Source organism: Octodon degus, unplaced genomic scaffold (genome assembly GCF_000260255.1).
Source record: "Octodon degus isolate 3935 unplaced genomic scaffold, OctDeg1.0 scaffold00108, whole genome shotgun sequence".
Taxonomy (NCBI): Eukaryota; Metazoa; Chordata; class Mammalia; order Rodentia; family Octodontidae; genus Octodon; species Octodon degus.
This window is the reverse complement of record NW_004524684.1, coordinates 9,424,180-9,443,453: the sequence shown is the minus strand read 5'-3', so window position 1 is coordinate 9,443,453 and position 19,274 is coordinate 9,424,180. Positions and strand designations below refer to the sequence as shown.

Genomic DNA, 19,274 nt, shown 5'->3' with positions numbered 1-19,274 from the left:
GAAATTTAACTTCAGATAAACACTGCGACTGTGTCAGTGCACGTCAGCCTCCTGTATTAAATACCAACCTTCACACCATCCCAGCAACTGTTACTGCAGCTCCAGGGAGTGCTGGGGACAGTTTGGCGCTGGCCTGCCAGACAGACGTTTTATAAATAGCCAAGTGCTGTGGGCGGGCTGAGGAGGAAGTCAAGGCTCTGTCACTCAGATCTCCTGTCCGAGACTGGGGTTTAACATTGTTTCTCAAACGCTACAGCAAGAAGTAGGAGGAACCTCTGCAGCAGGGATCTGAGCACAGAAACGCTCTTCCCAGTGGGGCTGAAAAGCTGTTTGAATGCATCCAGAAGCAGCCAGAAGAGACTGCGCAGGAAAGAATAAACCAAAGTGACGTGGAAGACAACGCAGCAGGCAGGTGGGAGGGTTCCCAACCCCGTGATGTCATGACCAGGTGACCAGACGTGACAACAGCCTCACCTCCTTGGTGAGCAGAGCAGCTGTAGTTTGGCCAACACCAGCTGCAGCCCAACACAGAGCACGCAGAGCCTTCACTAGAAATGGGGCAGAGACCATCTCAGAAGCCGGGAGCTGCCGCCTAGTGGAGGGGAGGGGCCCCAATTCCTGGGCCTGGGCTGGTGGCTGCTCTGATTGTTTTTACCTCACGACCCAGCACTTAGGATGGCAGTGCCATTAAAAGGCCAGGCTGGGAGTCCTGCAGGGGAGCCCACCTGCTGAGGGCTTGGGGTCCACGGGGAACCCGACACCTGGGCCCCGCCCTCGCTCCCCAGAGGCCACTGGGCTCCTGGGCCTGTAGCTCAGGGGCTCAGAAGAGAACCGCTGGGCCCCTCTGCAATCCCAGCTCCATGCAATCCCAGCTGCACACTCAAGCAGCATCTCTCTCTGAATGGTTCTGCAGGAAAGCCACGGTCATCAGGCCATTGCAGACAGCAGAGGAGCGTGAGTACAGGGCGTGGACTCAAGAGCACCCGAGGCCTGGGCTGGGGCCTTCGTGGAGCGAGCACAGCGCGGCACGGGTGCACTGACGAGTCTCGTGGCTGCAGCCCTCAGAGCTCACCGCATGCCACACCTCCCTGAACTTCTGGCTCACTTCCGTGCTGCGCGCCTACCCAGCAGCGGTAAGCACTCTGCGGGTCCTGACACACGTGCTCCACCCCCTGCGTCCCTCGCTCGGCCAGTGGCCTCCACCGGAAGAGGAAGTGCACAAAGCACGGCCTGCGCACGCGCAGAGTCTCCCTTACGCAGGGGTGCTGGCCTTAAAGGCAGTGTGAGTTTCCCCTACCAAGCCACATTTTTATTATAGAAGAATGTTATCTGCTAGGGATCAGAGAAACTCAAAAGGAAGGCCCAGTGGATCTATGTTCACTTGGAGAAGTTATTTTGGTGTAACAGCAGATGGAAAACGTATGAAGAACTCAGGCTAAACCAGTGTTGCTCATCTGTTTATTCAGGTTATTAACATTTTGAATATGTTTTTCCTTTATGACTTTTTTGAGTCACTAAATTTGCTACCTCTTCTTCTATAAGATTGCCAAAAAACATTGGAGAGGCCACCACAACCCGAATCCAAAAGGGCTCTTTAATGCCTACGATTAGTGATAATACTGGTCCTGGTCATTATTATTTAATCAATAATAATCATCATGAGCAGTGCACTTGTTATTTAACAAGGAATGAAATGCATCTAATTCAGTATGCGATCAGGTTGCAAACATAGATTTTCTATAGAAAAGCACTTAACTCAGCTCTTCCATTATTTCAGATTTGCTTAAAACCGACATTTTTATTTTCTCAAAGAATCATCAGACAGACTCTGTAACACCACATAGCCCCTGGAAACGTTTTGATAAGTTGAATTAGACAAGTGAAGATTTTAGTCCCCTAGAAAGACACACACTTTGAAGAATAAATGGATAAAAAGTGCTGGGGCAATTTGGGTTTCAGTTTTATCAAATTTTCTATGCTTGCAAAGTTGTTTGAGGCGTCGGCTGACCTGGAACAGTTTTCCTCCTGGCACGTCCTGGCACGTGAGTGATGCCCCAGCGGAGCTGGGGAGCAGTGGGGGCATTGGCTCTGCTGCCTTCTCGCAAGTCTTTGCTGTGCTTTAATCATGTAAGAAAGAGGTTTTGGTGGTTGGCATTCTTGTCAGCATCACAGTTACTGTCATTTTGGATAATAAAGTAGTAAGTTTTCCATGTATCTTTGTGATTTATAAATTAATTCCTGCAACTCTAGATCAGATGATCTTGGCTTTGAATTTGACCTGGCCCTCAGCAGTTGCCTTGCCTTTCTCCTCTGGACACAGGACTTATAATGGTCCTCGCTCCTTATGGCTGTTTTGAGGGCTGAATACGTTAAGGGGACACAGGATTCCCAATTCCAACAGACAAACTATGGACAAGTCGAAGTCATGGTGAGTGATGCCCATCGATCCGAATCCACCAGAGCACCTACCTGTTCCATCGTTTACAAGCCCACTCCACAAGATGACTAGGGCAGGTGAGGTCAAAGAAAAGAGTGCAGCAGGCTCCCAGCACACAGAGGCCTCAGCCTGGGCTCCCCACCAGCGGCCTGGACATGCAGGCTCCCGGGGAGCCCAGGTTCTTCTCCAAGTCCCAGGAATGCACCGAGAAGTAACTGCGGTGCTCAGTCCGAAATTCAGGAATCTGCAGAATCCAGAAATACAGGCCCTATTTTGCTTAATTGAAAGTGTGACTAGGCAAGCCACAGATTTTAAGCTGAAGACTATATCTCGGGGTTCCTAAGTTTAGGTAGATTTTCTAAAATAAATCTTGGTGTCCGCAAGCTTGAATTTGAAAGGTAAGCTGTTTCTGTTGTTTTTTCTTTTTATTTTAGCTTTGTGGCTGCCTTCGGTTTTGTTTTGTGGCGGCAGGTGTTGAGCTGTGGTTTTCAGTCCTGCTACCACTAACAGTTCCCGCTGACCTAGATAAAGGTTTTATCTGTAGGCAGGCAGACAGGCAGGCAGGCAGGCAGTAATTAGAGATTTGACTGTATTAGGAACTGCTTATATCAAAATGTGATTTACTGTGCACTGCAGATAAGGAGTTCGCTTTGGTCTCCAGTGAGGCAGCAATTGCCCCGGCGTCTCCGGGCCCGCAGCATCTGTGTGGAATGTCCACACCCGCATGCTGTGCCAGCACAGGCTTGATACCTTTGCTAGACTCTTTCCGAGCAAGCTGCGAACTCTAAGGCAGCGCTGAGGCTGTGGAAAGGAAAGCTGCCACAGAGCCATCGCAGGGAGCAACTGCAGGGTGATTTGCACGCTAAAGCGTAATCACTGAGAGAAACCGAAACACCTGCCATGCTGGGAAGACCACACAGGGAAGACATTAATGTACTAATCTGATCATTTGCTTTTATGCTGCAGATTAATAACGTGCCACGTGTGCCTCTGAGCCTGTTAGCAGGCCACTGTTACTCACCCATTCACTATTAGCTCTCTCCATGGAATTTCATGGTGCCGACCACACAACGGACGCAACAAATCATGGACAGATTAACAAAGTCAAAACAATTACTAGAAGTTTTCAAATAAAAATTTAATTCACGCACAAAAAGATTAAGAACATGCATACAAGGGAGAGGTATAATGAACATAATTTAATATTCCTCATGTTTCAAAACATTTCATTTTCCAAGAAGTGAGTTGATGATACACTACAGATTTAGCCCTGTATTATTAGAAAATGTCTCTTAATATGGAGGCAGTGAGCATCACATTTATAAAACAATTCATATGTAACAAAATTCTGCGTGGCTTCTTCTCTGTTGCCCATGGGGTGCCGCTGCAGTGAACCAGGCTTCGAGCACGACAGTAGGCACTCACGGCTGAGCCACACGTCCCAGCCCAGGATGTGGGTCAGCCCGTCGCGATCTAACCAAATATGCTTCTGAAATGAATTCTCAGAGACGTTCTCAGTAGTGTCAGGGAAAGCCTCAGTGTGAGTCGCCCGACAGAACCTGAGGCTCACCCGAAGGTCAGATTCCTGGGTGCCAGGTCGGTGTCTGACACGCACCTCCCAGAAAGCCCGCCGCACTGCGCTCACCTGCTGTGCTCTTTGCTGCTTGCACAGACGTCCACCTTGCAAACCCTCGTTCCCGAGTGTGCTGAGAGGGGCCGCCAGGAAGAGTTCCTCAGAAGGATCGCGCTGCGCAGAACCCCTGGTCGCTCACTGCAAGCGGGAGCTTGATGGTCTTCGAGTCTCCTAAGAGATGCTGCTTTTTCAGCTTGCTGGCTCTTCCTGAAGGGCAGAAACGCATGTGCGTGTGCACGCACGCACGCACGCTGGCCGGTGCGTGGGGTGTATCCCTTCCACTTGCACGATGTAGACGGTCTTCAATCCTGGACTCCGTGTCTGACACACCAGGCATGAAAGCGGCCAGGAGGTGCGGTCGGCGCCTGCCGGTGCGACTCCTGCCCGCACGCACTTACGCCTTCTCGCTGGGGCGCAGCCGGCCCGGGGTGCCGCTGGACGCCGGCCTCTGCTGCCGGCGCCTCCCTCCGCCTTGAAGCCTCAGCTCTAGCCGCTGTGCTTTCCTCTGAATCCTAGGCCTCAGCCTCCATGGTGCCGCTCCTGACAGAAGCGGGGCTGCTGAGGCAGGCTGCCGCGGCAGCCGCGAACTGGACCCCACGTGCGGCAATGCAGGCGCCGTGAGAGCCTGTGCACAGAAATGTCCTGGACCTAGCTTGGCGTGGGCCAGGGGCTCAGTCCCAGACAGCGACACACGTAGCGGTGCAAGGGCTGTGTTCCTCCTGTCAAAATTAGATGCAAACGTGAATTATACTTTTTATTTCTGCAAAAATGTCATTGTTTGATAGAGATGCGATTGCATACATTTCTTTAGATAATATGGGTATTATAACAAGATTAAATCTTGTAGTCTGTGAACAAAGCATCTGCTTCCATGTGGGCTCTTCTTTACTTATTCCTCGTAATTCGTAACTCAGTGTGCAGATCTCTAACACTCTTAGGTCATTATGCCAACATCTGCTGTTCTCTTAGACGCGGTTGTTGCAGCGATCTCTTTCGTAATTCACCTTTCAGATAGCTCATGGCTAGCGCAGGGAGCAGAGCACAGCTCCTGGGCAGTCCTGCTCAGACGTGCGCCCGCAGGGTCCAGGAGACCTCAGCGCTCCGCTCCCAGGCTTCGCTTCGGGCAGCTTCCCCAGCCCCGGGCAGGTGAGCACACAGGGTCTCCCGAGAGGCAAAGGATTCTGTGAGGCAAGCAGAGAGACCTGGAAGAGACGCATTTTGCTCAGGAAGTACAGGTGTCAGCAGAGGCTGGACATGCGTGGTTTTGGCAGCAGGGAGTGGCTGAAATTGGAGCTCAGGGGGAATCTGACGCTGGCCTGCGAAGGCTGTGGAAGCTACTGGGAAGCACTCACTCCCGGTTCTGAGGCGCAAATACACTTGGAGGCTGAGGCTGCACGTCAGGCTGGGTGCATCTCCCAAGGACTCACGTGTGCGTTCGTCTTACGAGTGAGCTCTTGCTCCAGCGGACTGGTCGTCACTCAGGAGCTGTTGATAGAAGGCTAGTTCAGTTTGTGGGCTTCCCTTCCTGCTGTTATTATTATCTTTTCTGCTTTAAAAATACTTTGTTTGGTGACAAGAGCTAGCTAAGTTGCTAAGCTGCACAAGCTGGTTTGACCCTGTGACCCTCCGGCACCCATGTCCCAGAGCGCTACAGTGCCCTTGTGGCCCCGTTCCCAGCTCTGGGCTGTCTCCTGCCTCTTCCTAAGCTCTCTGATCACGTCGACGGCCCCTTCTCTCTAGGTAGGCGTCTATGTTTTCTGCCAAAAGGCTTGATTTCCTTTTCCACAGTGTTTTCCCTTCTCTCATAGTAAGACCTCTTGTACGGGTAAGGCTTCCATGTCTCTGTTCAGTGGAAGCCGTGTTCATCCTGCCTTCTGCCTGACACAGGAGGAAAGCGTTCGAACCTCAGTGCTTCAATATTGAGGCCAAGCTATAGATGCTGCTCATCAGACTAAGGATGCTCCTTCGCCCTCCATTTTCCATAACTTCTGTGTCAGTTATGATTTGGAGTAGGGTAGCTTACAGGGCTTGATTTTCAAATCAATTTTCAAACCCATTTTGTAGTTTTGAAATTTAAATGTAACATTGTAACACCTTGCATATATTATAGGATTCCAGCTACTTGTTGTTTTATTTTGTTTTCTTTTGTCTTGTCTTTTTGAAACAGGCTCTCTCTGTGTAGTTCAGGCTGGCCTTCAGCTCACTTTGTAGCTCAGGCTGGTCTTGAACTTGCAGCGATCCTCCTGTCTCAGCCTCTCGAGTTCTGGGATGACAGGCGTGTACCACCACGTCTGGCTGACTACTATGTATTTTGAGGCTATTTGTACTAATGTTTTTTTTGACTGTTTTCTTTTGTTTGTATAGTTTTGTGCTTTGTACTGCTGATTTTCATAATGAAACACGTTTTGGAATTTTAACTTGACAAGGATGTATTTCCTTTTTCCTTTGGAAAGCAAGGGCACAACTGACAATGGTTTCATGGTGAAATCGTTGGTAGATCCTACCACCAAAGCCAGCTATGTTGGGAGAACTTTTCAGAACAGGAGAGTCCTGAGCCCTGCCTGCTGGGAGGGCTCATACCAAGATGCTGGAGAGGAATGGTGCTGTCCAGTTGTACATCCGGAGGAAACAATTTAGGCATAGACTGCATGCCTTTCAAAGCTTCACTCAAAATCTACTTAAATATAAAATACAAACCCAAAACAAAACAAGTAAGCAAACACAAGCTTCTAGGGCAGAACATAGGAAAAGTCTAAGTGGCCTTGAGTCAACTCTGTCAAAGCTACATCAAATCCACAATTTTTTTTAATACTTTAAATTATATTAAAATTAAGACCTTGTGTTCAGTGAAAGTCAGTACAAGAAAACAAAAACTTATGCTGAGAAAAAACATTTGCAAAACTACCTGATGAAAGACTGGCATCTAAAATTTATAAGGACAGGGGCCGGGGAGATGGCTCAGTAGAATAAGCGCTTGCCTGGCAAGCGCAAGGGCCTGAGTTCAATCCTCAGTTCTGCCAAAAAAAATAAAAAATAAAATAAAAATAAATAAATAAATAAATAAAATTTATAAGGATAGCAATATGACCCAATTTTAAAAGGTCAGCAAGAGATCTGCAGGTAGAAAGTAAGTATAAGAAGACAGGCCCACTGGGGAACTGAACTGAGAACAACCAGACACAGCTCACCCCGTGCAACAGCTCCTGGGCCCGCGTGACACCTGCTGGAGAGGGAGGCAGGAAGGACTGCTGTGCACCAGCGGCAGGGCCACGAGGCGCCCCAGCCAACTTGGAGGCAGCTTGAAGATGGTGCAGGTGGTTCTTCTCATTGCTGAGACACAACATCCAACACTTGAAGGAGGAAAGGTTTATTTAGCTCCTTGATGCTAGAGGCTTCAGCCCACAGCAGGCTGGCTTCAAGGAGGGTGGACAGCACACAGGCCCTGCAGAGGAGAAGCGGTGCATGGCGGGCAGGAGGTAGCAGAGCCGCCGCGGGGGACCACAGCTCTTTCTGTCCCTTCTGTCTTTCCGAGCTACTTCAGGTGGGCAGCGTTCACACTCCAATCCTAGAGACTTGATCCTGGCCTTGCACCATGAACCAACCCAGTGTCACACTCTAGATCAGCCACTTTTGAAAAAGTCCTGCTTATGACTGCATGAGACTGGAGGACATCTGGACATGGCCACCTCAGAAATGACCTCACCTGTATAGATGCCACATTGGGGCTGTCAGGGGTGATGTGCACGTGGGATGCAGGAAACTTTTAGGACATTCAAAAGCTCAGAGCTGAAATAACTTCATCAAATATTTAGCTTTGGATTATAACACGTAGTGTAAAATAAACAAACCTGAATCCATATTAATGCAAGTCATTAAGTGAATGAACTCTCAGAGAACAGACAATACTGAACTCTCCCACGCAGAGCAACTCTCCCAAAATTTTTGTGGGGTGCGTAAGTCCCCCAAAAGTGAAGCACAGCTCCTCACTCTGTTAGGGGTGTGGGACAAGTGCCAGGGGCTTGTGGCACTGACGTCACTGATGGAAACCATCGCCAGCAAACCTGGAGTCAGAAGTAAAACTGTGCTGAGCTGGCGCGTGATTGCGTGAGAACCGCAAGGCCAGCGGCCAGTGACTGCCGCTTCTTGAGGACACTGACCAGGGAGGAAGGGCGTGAGGCCTTCTAGGTCCTGAAGGTGACCACACTTCAGGACAGCAAGCTGTGATCACCGAGAGGTGACCAGTTACTGACAGTGACACGTGCTGAGGCTGCGGCTGGGTCCAGCAGCCAAGCCGGCCAGCGTTCTCAGGCTGGAAAGGAGGGTCCGGTCTCCCAAGGCAAGCTGATTTACTTTGTCTTTCAGAAAGTAGAGAAGAGAACAGGTTTTCTAAAATAATAGTTGGAGCTTCATGTGGTACATAAAAAACATAGTATAGGATTTCAGAAACACGTCACAACATGAAAGTAACTTCGCTAACGAATGTGAAAGTGTGCAATTCGTTCCTGAAGACTGCCACAGTTCTTCTGTCGCCTTCAGTGCGCCGCTAGGTGCAGATGCCGCCGTAAAATCGGGTCCGAGGTTCTGCAGGAAAGCTGTGCTCCTTCCTGTAGCTATTTTGAGTCCTGCCAGCACCAGAACTGTTGGAGATCCACACAAACTTTTCACACTGATATGTGGAAGGATTTCTCTGTAACTTCATCCACATTTCTAACAAAATTCCATGTTTTCAGAGTCATCTGTCCAAAGAAATATTCTTGTTATCTGGGTATACCTTGCTTTATGTTTTCCTGTGTTTATTTAAATATTTACTGTTGGCTATTGAGTTCAAAATTTAATATTGAGTTCATATATTATGCACAAGACATAAAGTGCTTCAGCAAATTCCTGAAGTGTTTTGTAGTTTTTCTGCTGTATTTCTGCTAACCCAAATAATGTTAAGAATGCGTCTCTATCGTGCTGATTGATCGTGGACGTAATCTAGTGACAGGCTGCGTAGGATATTTATAATGAAGCCATATGTTGATGTGTGGATTTAAAATTTTTAAACAATCATTTACTAAGTCACTGTGCTTTATTTTAAAGAACTGTAGACTCATTGATAAAATGAAGCTGTATCCTAGCGAGAGGCGCACTGCTGGAGGTATGCTCTGTGCTGGGGCAAAGGGAAGACTGGTCGTCAGCAGCGAACATGAGCGACTTCAGAGTACTAAGTGACTTTGGTAGCTTTACATATATTACAAAAATAATGATTATCTATTGAAATTCAGCATAAGAATCAATATCCATTGCCTTAAAACATACAAGGAAAATGATACCTAGCCAGCCATATGTATACGTTAATATATAAATATATATCGTATAGTTACACAGATATTATTTGTGTGAATAAATATATAGATACGTAAGAAATGTGGAATGCTTAATTCAATAGTTAGAGAAAATGTCACACATTTGTATTTGTGCATTTCCATATGAAGAGATATCCAGAATGTCTTCAAAAAGCAGACCAGGCTTTCATTTTTAAATTACACATTTCCCAGTTCAAAATGAGTAGCTATATGCTATCATCTTAAAATACTGATTTTTTAAAAATATTGAAATGGAGAGAATACAAAATATTTAAAGAAATGTTTGTGGTATGCTCATGAGACCATTTTCTAAAAACTAACACTTCTTGCCAATCACCAAAATGAACTTTTAATGCAAGTTTATGAAAACATATAATCTTCACACTCTCCAGACAGTGCTTTGAAAAACACATAACAATAGGCTTTTCTATACCATGAAGACTAAGTTTTTATTTGCAAACCCAAAATCTGTCAGTTATAAACTGAGAATGCCTAGATTTCTGAAGATGCTACTGTTGAGATGAATAAGCTTCTTACTTGGTAATTGGATTTAGCCACTGAATCTGAAGACATAGTAATGGATCTAGAGTTTCAGTTTCTCAAGTTTATTAAATATGAATATAGAGAGTTTAGTTGCTAGAAACGATGTTTCATAAATGGCAGTGAAAGTGTAAACAGGAAGCTATTATGGGTTTTTAGAAACAAATTGTTAAACGACATGACTCTGATAGTGTTGCCCTTGGAATGAGACGTGAAGAAATGGAACACAAGGCCACCCAGCACCAGGCTGCTTGTCATAGGAATATAAAGTCCTCTGATTTCTGGTTATTTCCTTTTAAAAACTCCACCACTGAGTCCTTCCAGCTGCATTTCCCGTCTGGGGTGTGCACCAGGACAGCCCCTGCTCTCCGGTTGCTAACTGCGCGTCCCGCCACGTCGGGCGGCCACTGTGTGGGCCGAGAGCCACGCTCCACCTGCGGGAGTGTGAAGGCCAGCGCCAGGATGGCGGCTGCAGAGGTCTAACTCTTGGGTCAGAGCGCGCCGAGGGCCTCTGTGCGGACGTGGTCTGAGCCGCTATCTCTCACATTAATCTTCTATATTCATTTTATGATTGTGTTGGATAAATATGTAAATATATAAATAAGATTGCACACATTACAAGTAGCCAAAGAATTAACTGCTAGTTATTCTGTAGCTATTTTGTTCCAATGACTGAGATCTTAATTGCCCATTTTGTAGACTATTAGATTCTAGCCAATATATTTCTTCCAAGAGTATCTTTTAGGACATCACATTATTCTGCTCACGCAATGAAAAAAAGTGGTTTCCCTTCAGCGTCCTGAGGTAGGGTCACAGGCAGAATGAACCCTTAATGGTGTAAGACATCTATTTGATATAATAAATTAACTTGTTCCCTGAGTGTCCAGAATGGTACCAGATAGATGTCATGCAGGGAAGGCTGAAAACAACAAGCGAGGAAGTCTTATGAAAATGGTGTGTTTGTTCTGGGGAAATCTGTTCAACTTTACCAAATAAATTTTCAGTGTGGTGCGCATACTAACTGCACATGATGAATATATCTAATACGCCACAAATATAGCAAAAAAAATTAAAGCACATTGTATTTCCAGGTTTCGGTGAGACCTGGTGATAGACATCAAGTATGAGCAGAGCAGCCCCGCCACGCTGCCTCAGGACGACAGTGTAGACGCCAGTGACCCAGCACGCCGGTTAGCACGCGCGTGAGCACAAGCGCTGCTCTGAACCACAAGTCTGCTGGCTACTGTGTTTCTCTTCTTCCCTTGAGTCAGAGCTCTTAGCACTTCAGGAGCGCTCTGAGGTGTGCGTGTGTGTGTGTGCTGTGTGTGCGTGTGATGCGTGTGCAGTGCATGTGCGTGTGCTTGTGTGTGTACATGTGCTTGTGTGTGTGTGCGTGCCATGTGTGTATGTGTACGATGTGTGTGCATGTGCCATTGCCTGTGTGTGTGCTTGTGCTGTGCATGTGCGTGTGCATGTGCATGTGTGGGTGCCGTGCATGTACGTGTGCGATGTGTGTGCATGTGCTGTTGCCAGTGCGTGTGCTTGTGCGGTGCAGGTGCATGTGCGTGTGCCGTGCATGTACGTGTGCGATGTGTGTACATGTGCCTTGGCCTATGCATGTGCGATGTGTGTGCCTGTGCATGTGTGTGTGTGGTGCGTGTGCATGTGCGGTGTGTGTGTGGTGCATGTGTCTGTGTGTGTACATGTGCATGTGCGGTGCGTGTGCTGGACGACTCGCTCCAGCGCGGCCTGCCCCCTCGGAGTCCCAGCGGAGCTGCACACACCTGCATGCTCGATCCTGCTCCTTCGACAGTTCCGACCAGCGCCCGGACGCAGGGCTTCCTGTCTTAGTCTTGGGCAATCTCTTGCCAGACATGGCCATCCCACACTCCCAGAAGGCCTCTCAGACACTGCGCTGCCTCGCTCTGCTCCACCCCTGGGACTCACACGGCTTCTCCGTCTGTGTGTGCTACTTACTCTTCTCATGGAACTGGGACTTTGTTTTAGTTTCAATTCCGTGTACACTGTGGCACTCTCAAATGTGTATCTCATCTGAGCTAGACATCAGGACTTGTGTTGATCACTCCGTATGACACTCAGATGTCCCATCAGCATGACAGAATGTAACACTGCTCACTGGTTTCCCTCCTTGTGTTTCCACACAAAGTCAACCCACCAGTTACTGGTCCTGTCCCCACCTCAACACTGTTACGTCAATGAATTCTGTGGGGTGACACCAGGCCTTTTACTCTGAATCTCCCTTGATTTTTTTCATCCACACACATAAAGTACCTGAGTGTAAGTTGCCACTTGCAAATTGTGGTGCCTAATTTAAATATACAATGGTACCTCAGTTTATGATATTAATTTTTATGATTTTGGAAAGGATGGCCAGATTTGTGTCTGTGTAGGAAGAACGTCCATGATCATGTGTGTCTCACGATGCAGAGTTTGCAAGCAAACACACAAAACTTTTGTCTGACACTTTGAGAACCAAACTGTTTACACACAAAAGCATTCATGAACCGAGATACTGGGGTAAATTGCAAAGTTTTCCACTTCTCTTCAGCTCCACACTAATCATGTTGGTCTGGCTCATCATTTTTCTCTCACAGTAACCTCCGTAGACTGATTTTCCTTCCATTGCTTCAGGTGTTTCCTCTACAGGATACCTAGCTCACCCTTTACTGGTACAGGGTGGCTGCGCCCTGCAGCCTGAGGGTCTGAGACGCGTCTTCCTTCTCGCTCAGAGCCCTGGACGCTCAGGTCCTTTCCTTGTCTCTTTGTGTCCTGGCTTTAGCTCCTGCTGTCCGCTTGCTCCCATGGTGTTTGACAATGGGTAAAATCCAGACCGTTCTCGCCTTTCCAAATTTCCAGCAGAGTTGTGGGACTGTGTTATAGGCTACAGACTTGTACATTACAAGGCTGCCAGTTTATTCCCTACATTTTGAATTTCTTGACCATGCGCAGCGCAGCGAAGAAGTGTAACGCCTCTGCGGCGGGCGCCTGACCTTTGCACTGCAAGCTGCTTTACAAGAGAGAAGCACAGCTCCCTGGTGTATCCACGAGGGCTTCGCTGACCCGTTTTCTGACTCCACACTTGATCTGGAAAACGAAGAAGAGTGCGCGCTGGACTCCTGCTCACGCAGCCGTGCTGCTGCTTCCGGCTGCCCGGCAGGTCTGCGCCCCGCACGAGACGGGGAAGTGCTGCTAAAGGGAGGTGACTGGCCCGTAGTGAGCGCGCCCTTCCAGTTCCCACGGGCCTGAGGGCCGCACCACTTACTCTAACTCGGTCTCAGTCCACCCGGGCCTGAGGCACAGGATCTTACCTCCGTTCCGAGTCCAAGCGCAGGAAGGCTTTCCCGAGGCGTGGGTCACTTATCCGAGCAACCCCCTTCCCACGGTGAGCACATTAACCCTTGAAACAGATGCTTGCTCGGGCTCAGCTCCAAAATCCCAGCGAGGGACTGCAGAAGCCGCCGATTTGTGCCCTGTGCTTTTGAGCTCTGCTTCAAGCCGTGTTCTTTCCTCCCTTGCTAGCGTCACTTGGAGGAACAAGCAGAGTATGCTGCTCTTCCCCGATTCCACGGCGGCCACAGAACAGTGACTGCTGGTAGAATGATCCCGCCACGACTGTCCGTAGAGTTATTATGCCATGAAACTTGAGGTGTGCTGTACAAATCTGAGCCTCGGACTTACTAAAGGGAGGTTGAGTAGGTAGGAGACTAAGCCCATCTGACACACAGAGGACTCATGTGCTCTAATTTCTCTTAGAGGCAAACTTTAGCATACCTAGAGCTCGTATTTTGACAAGGCTCGCTTCCACCTGTCCATCATTTGAAATGAAGGCTCTGATATTTTAAATTGGGAATGCTCACCCAATCTAAGGGTTTAGATATTGTCCATAAACTTCAATTTATTTTCATAACTTTAAGTAAAGAATTTACCCAGTAAATCAATGCAAATGTGCAGGTAAAACAGCTAATTTGGTAAACAACATAATATTATTCAGTAAAAAAGAGAGAAAAGATTGGTTCTAATGCCACAGTAAGCATTTTTAGGTTTAAGATTATGCTTCTTTCCTATTATGTCCTAACAAATTACCACTCATTTTTTGTTTGTTTTTAATAATTTTATTGAGAAAGAAGTAGCAATGAGATAGTTTCAAAACAGGCTAGTAGGACAGTCACAATAATTAATACATTGCATATTGTTGTCTTTGTAGTCCTTGTTCCTAGTACAAGATTCAGACATGACATCTTGCCTAAACACTATTAGTTCAAAACTTCCCATTGAACTAAGAGAAAGTAGCTGTTCATCTATGCTAACTATTTTGTGTATATATATATATTTTTTTCACTACAAAATGGTCCTTCATTTGTATCACCCTTTTTTGATTAGTTTTGTCAAAGAAGGTTATTCCATTGTCATTTAAATATTGTAGGTGCATGAATTCCTCAAAATAATCCAATATAATCCAGTAGTCCATAATAGTAGTGGGTTATCTGTAGGACAGGCAATGTCAGAAGTTGTTGACTTGAGCCTTTTACAGCTCAGCATATTAATATGGCTTTACTTTTTATACCTCATTTTTTTTACCTTTCTGCTGGATGGTTAAGACCAAGATGAAGCAGGACCTATATAACAAGAAATGTAACTTTTCATTGGATGGCTTAAAGCTGCAGAGATCTGGAGCTCATCAGTCATAAGTCAGGTCTGCGGGGCGAATCTGTTCCCCGGCCCTTGACAGCTTCTTTCAAGGAAGGGGACCTAAATACTTTGGGTTCACTTCTTAGATATTCTTTATTATTCCACAATGACCATTTTACCCCTCCAGCCCCAATGTAAGCTTCTATAAAATGGAGCTATTCAGGATACTTTCAGAATTGAATGAAACTAATTACTTTGAAAACACAAAAGTGAGAAATCTAATGAATTAAATTTGTCAGTACAGATAGTAAGATTTTAGAATTAGCACCTATAGTTTGCTTTTGTTGTTTTATGTAAAACTTCCTTTGGACACCTTGAATGACTACCCTGTTTCAAGGAACAGTGTTATTAAAAAGTAAATTTCATGCTTGGCTTAGTGGTACATACACATAACCCCAGCGTTTAGGAGGCTGAAGCAAGAGGAACTCTATGAGTTCGAGGCCAGCCTGGACTACATAGTAAGATCCTGTCTCAAAAAATTATTTTCTAGGTTTACCTGTGACTACAAATAACTGCACTTTGAAGTGCTCTACTTCCCTGTTTTTTGGCTAAATATTTGATAATTAGAGGCTTTGTCTATCATGAAAAGCTAATCAAATACCTGCTCACAGTTATTTTTTCATGTATTTAGTACAGGGTCTACAGGGTCTTACTACACAGATTGGACACGTGGTGATCCTTCCTATTTTTCAGCCTCCCAAGCACTTGGGTTACAGGCATGCACCACCATACCTGGTCTCAATCGCCTTCTCAGCATGTCCCTGGGGTGGGGCTGGAATAGCTCACCTGGGATCAAACACCTTGCCCCTGTGTCTGCCTAAGTAGGTGGTTTAATCAGCTGAGCTATCTGGCTGGTTCCTTGCTCACAGTTATAATGACAAACCAACAGCCAACATCATACTAAATAGAGAACTCTGAAAAGTTCAACTCTAAAATCAAGAATAAGACAAGGATGTCCACTATCACCACTCCTATTCAATACAGTTCTGGAAACATTAGCCAGAGTAATTCAACAAAAGAGAGAAATAAAAGGAATAAGGTTAGGAAAGAAAGCAGTTAAATTATCATTATTTGTAGACGATATAATGTTCTGCATAGAATAGCCCAAAAGATACACATTGCTCGTCGAGAATAAGAACCAACATCGTGAAAATGACCCCATTCCCAAAACTGTTAAATACACTTACTACAGTTCTGATTGAAATACCACAAGCATTACCTCACAGATCTAGAGAAAACATTTCTAAAATTCATCTGGAACCAGAAGAGACCTGGAATGTGAAAAGCAATACTGGGCAAAAATACAAGGCAGGGAGCATTGCAGTCCCTAACTTGAAGGCATACTACAGAACTACTATGATAAAATCATTATAGCAACTGCAAAAAACAAAGAAACACAACAGAACAGAGCTAAGGACCAGTGGAACAGATTAGAAGATGCAGACACAACTACAAACACACTCAGTCACCTTATTATTGACAAAGGCATCAAACATGTCCCCTGGAAGAAAGACAGCCTCTTTAAGAGGTAGTGCTAGAAAAATTTGGTTTCCATTTGCCAAACCCTAACCCTAGAACTATATCTGTCACCATGTGCTGACCACAAGGCAAAATAGATTAAAGTTCTAAATATTAAAATAGAAACACTAAATCTGCTGCAAGAAAAAGTAGGCAGAAATCTTGAAGAAATAGGTGTAGGCAGGAAATTCATGAATGAATCCCAAACTGCAGGTCAAAAAGAAAATACACAGGATAGGAAAAATATTTTAGCCAACTGTTCCTCAGACAAAGGACTTCTATGTAGAACATATAAAAAAATGAAAAAAATCAGAGCCCTCAAATCTAAAGACCCAATCCACAATGAGCATCTGAGATGAATACACATTTCTCAGATGAAGAAATACAAATGGTAAACAAATATGAGGGAACAAAATGTTCAACACCATTAGTCGTTAGAGAAATGAAGAGGTGACCACAAAACTAGTGACCCTAGAGGGAGAGCTGGAGAGCTCAGAAGAGAGAGCTGAGGTGGCTGAGAGTGAATGTGGGGACCTAGAAGAGGAGCTGAACATTGTTACCAACAACTTGACACCCCTGGAGGCCCAAGAAGACAAGTATTCCACCAAAGAGGACACATATGAGGAGGAGATCAAACTGCTAGAGGAAAAGCTGAAGGAGGCTGAGACTCGAGCAGAATTTGCTGAAAGATCTGCGGCAAAGTTAGAGAAAACCACTGATATCCTGGAAGAGATCTTGACCAGTGACCAGGAGAAGAATGTGGAGATTCAACAGACCCTGGACCAGACTCTGCTGGAACTCAACAACTTGCAAGGGCTGAGTTTGCCCCCAGCCAGGGTTTAGTTTCTGCCCAAACCCAATAAAGCTGATGTTACATTGCTTGCAAAAAATACAGTGAGATGTTCATCTCACCCCAGAAAAATGGCTCTTACGGAGCAATCATCCAGTAATGAATGCTGGCGGACCTGTGGGGTAAAAGGAACGCTTCTCAGCCGTTGGTGGGAGTGCAGGCTTGCACAACTCCTGTGGCGAGCAGTGTAGACGTTCGTTCCTCAGAAAGCTAGTGCTGGAGGCCCCATCTGACCCAGCTAGTGCCCTTCTGGGTGTTTTCTCGAAAGAATTAAAGCATCCTACTGAAGCGATATGTGTGCGCCTGTAGCATAGCTGAACAATTTGTAGCAGCTACACCTTGGGAAAACTCAAATGCCATCAACCAAGAAATGGATAGGAAGATATATTTTTATATAGTGGAGTGCTGCTCAGCCATAGACAAGGAAAACTCAGGGCTTTTAAGGTAGATGGATGCAACTAGAGACCACGCGCACAAGTGGAATAAACCAGACTCACACGTGCAAACAGTATTGTCTCTTTAGTGTAAGAACCTGAGAGAGTAAACAGGATCTGGTCAGCACAAAAGATATCTGAAAGGGAAAGAAACTGCTTAAAGAGAATGAAAAACTGGGCTGGGGAAAGAAGAAAAAAAGAAAGGTGAAAGACCAAAGCACACATATACACACAAGACAGTTAAGCTGACTTCTAATTTCTGTTCATTCGAAGGAACGGTTTGAGCTCATGTCGCCTCATCAGTCTCCTGTGCCTGCATCTCGTAATCTGAGCAACTCCCTGAAGGTAACAAGAGGCAATTTAAACATCCTTGTTAATAGCCTATAATCTTGTTTTGAAATTCTATATCAGTATTTTTGTTGTTCTTTTTCTCTTTAAAATTAAATAAATGAATATAATTCATTGTCCAGTTAATCTGTTCAATGAATTGATGGTCTGTTGATGGTCTGTTCCACCATCTACCAAAGAAAAATAGAGCAGTCTGGGTCAGGAGTCCACTGCTGGGGAAGAGGGTCCCTCGCCAGCTGGTGCACCCGGCGTTACCGCAGGAGAGCCCTCTGTCTTCTGCTCTCAGTCTGGTAGCCTCAGACATGGTGTTCATGCTCTGAAAGTGGCCTTGACTCACCTAAAACAGCTGCCACACTGCGGTCGGACCTCCCTGTGAGCGGGGCAGGACAGCAGACCTGGAGGTGGCGTCCCGGGAGCCTCGCAGCCCTGCCTGTGCATCTGGAGCCAGCTCACGTGCTTTTCTTAGGCCTCTGGGGGTGGTTCTCCTCACACGAGGCTAGAATTTCACTCCGTACTAGCCTGTGGCTTTTCCTGTAACAACAACTTCCCAAGGAATACTGTGTTTAAGACAAAAGGTACTGTGCAATATTGCCGTAAACACACCTGAGAATTTTAGAAGATTCCTCGTGGAATGAATGCTGGAGTCCATGGCTACAGCTGAAATCAAATGCAGGCCTCCTCGTCCTTCAAAGTCACACACAGCCCGAATAATTAAACAAGAAGGAAACACCAGCTTATGGGTGGTGCGCAGATAGACAGATGACGACAGGTGGATGATGGATGGATGGATGGATGGATGGATGGATGGATGGATGGATGGATGGATGGTTAGATAGATAGATGATGAAGATGATGATGATGATAGATAGAGAGATGATGGATGATAGATGATAGATAGACAATAGATATAGATAGATAATGATAGATGATAGATGATAGAAGATAGATAATAATAAATAGAATGCAGATAGATAGAAGATAGATAGATGATAGAAGATAGTTGATAGATGTAAAATAGATGATAGAAGATAGGTGACAGATAATGATAGATGATAGGTAGATAGATAGATAATATGTGTGCATAGGTAGATGCCTACATAAAGAAAAGAGTAAAGAGAAAATAATGAAAATTATTGCCAGTGAATAAGGTGAGGCAAAGATGTTTCATAACCATGCCTCATTTCCCAAGGGTCAAGATCTCCCTCATCTAAGACAATGTGACCATAATTTATTAATGTTTTTGGTCATGTCATCTTTTAAAGAGAAACTCAACAAGTCAGAAGCTGAGGACCTTTGCACCAACCTCTAGGGTGGCTGCATCATGTGAGGAACAGTGGCAGTTGGGGAAGTCTGCCCAACCTTGAGCCCCACCAAGCCTGGCTGTGCAGCCGGGCACCTTTTGAGGTCCAAGCCAGTCTCCCCGTCCATCGCAAGATCCCTAGGCCGGGCCCAGTCA

At 45.9% G+C, this 19,274-nt stretch overlaps 1 long non-coding RNA gene across 1 annotated transcript; it reads left to right on the top strand.

Moving 5' to 3' along the window:
• The first annotated feature begins 300 nt into the window (after positions 1-300).
• On the top strand, positions 301-16,912 carry LOC111818942. The gene is made up of 3 exons (XR_002822804.1): positions 301-312; positions 6,822-6,826; positions 16,688-16,912. It is a non-coding gene; the product is annotated as an uncharacterized LOC111818942 (long non-coding RNA).
• Positions 16,913-19,274: the final 2,362 nt, after the last annotated feature.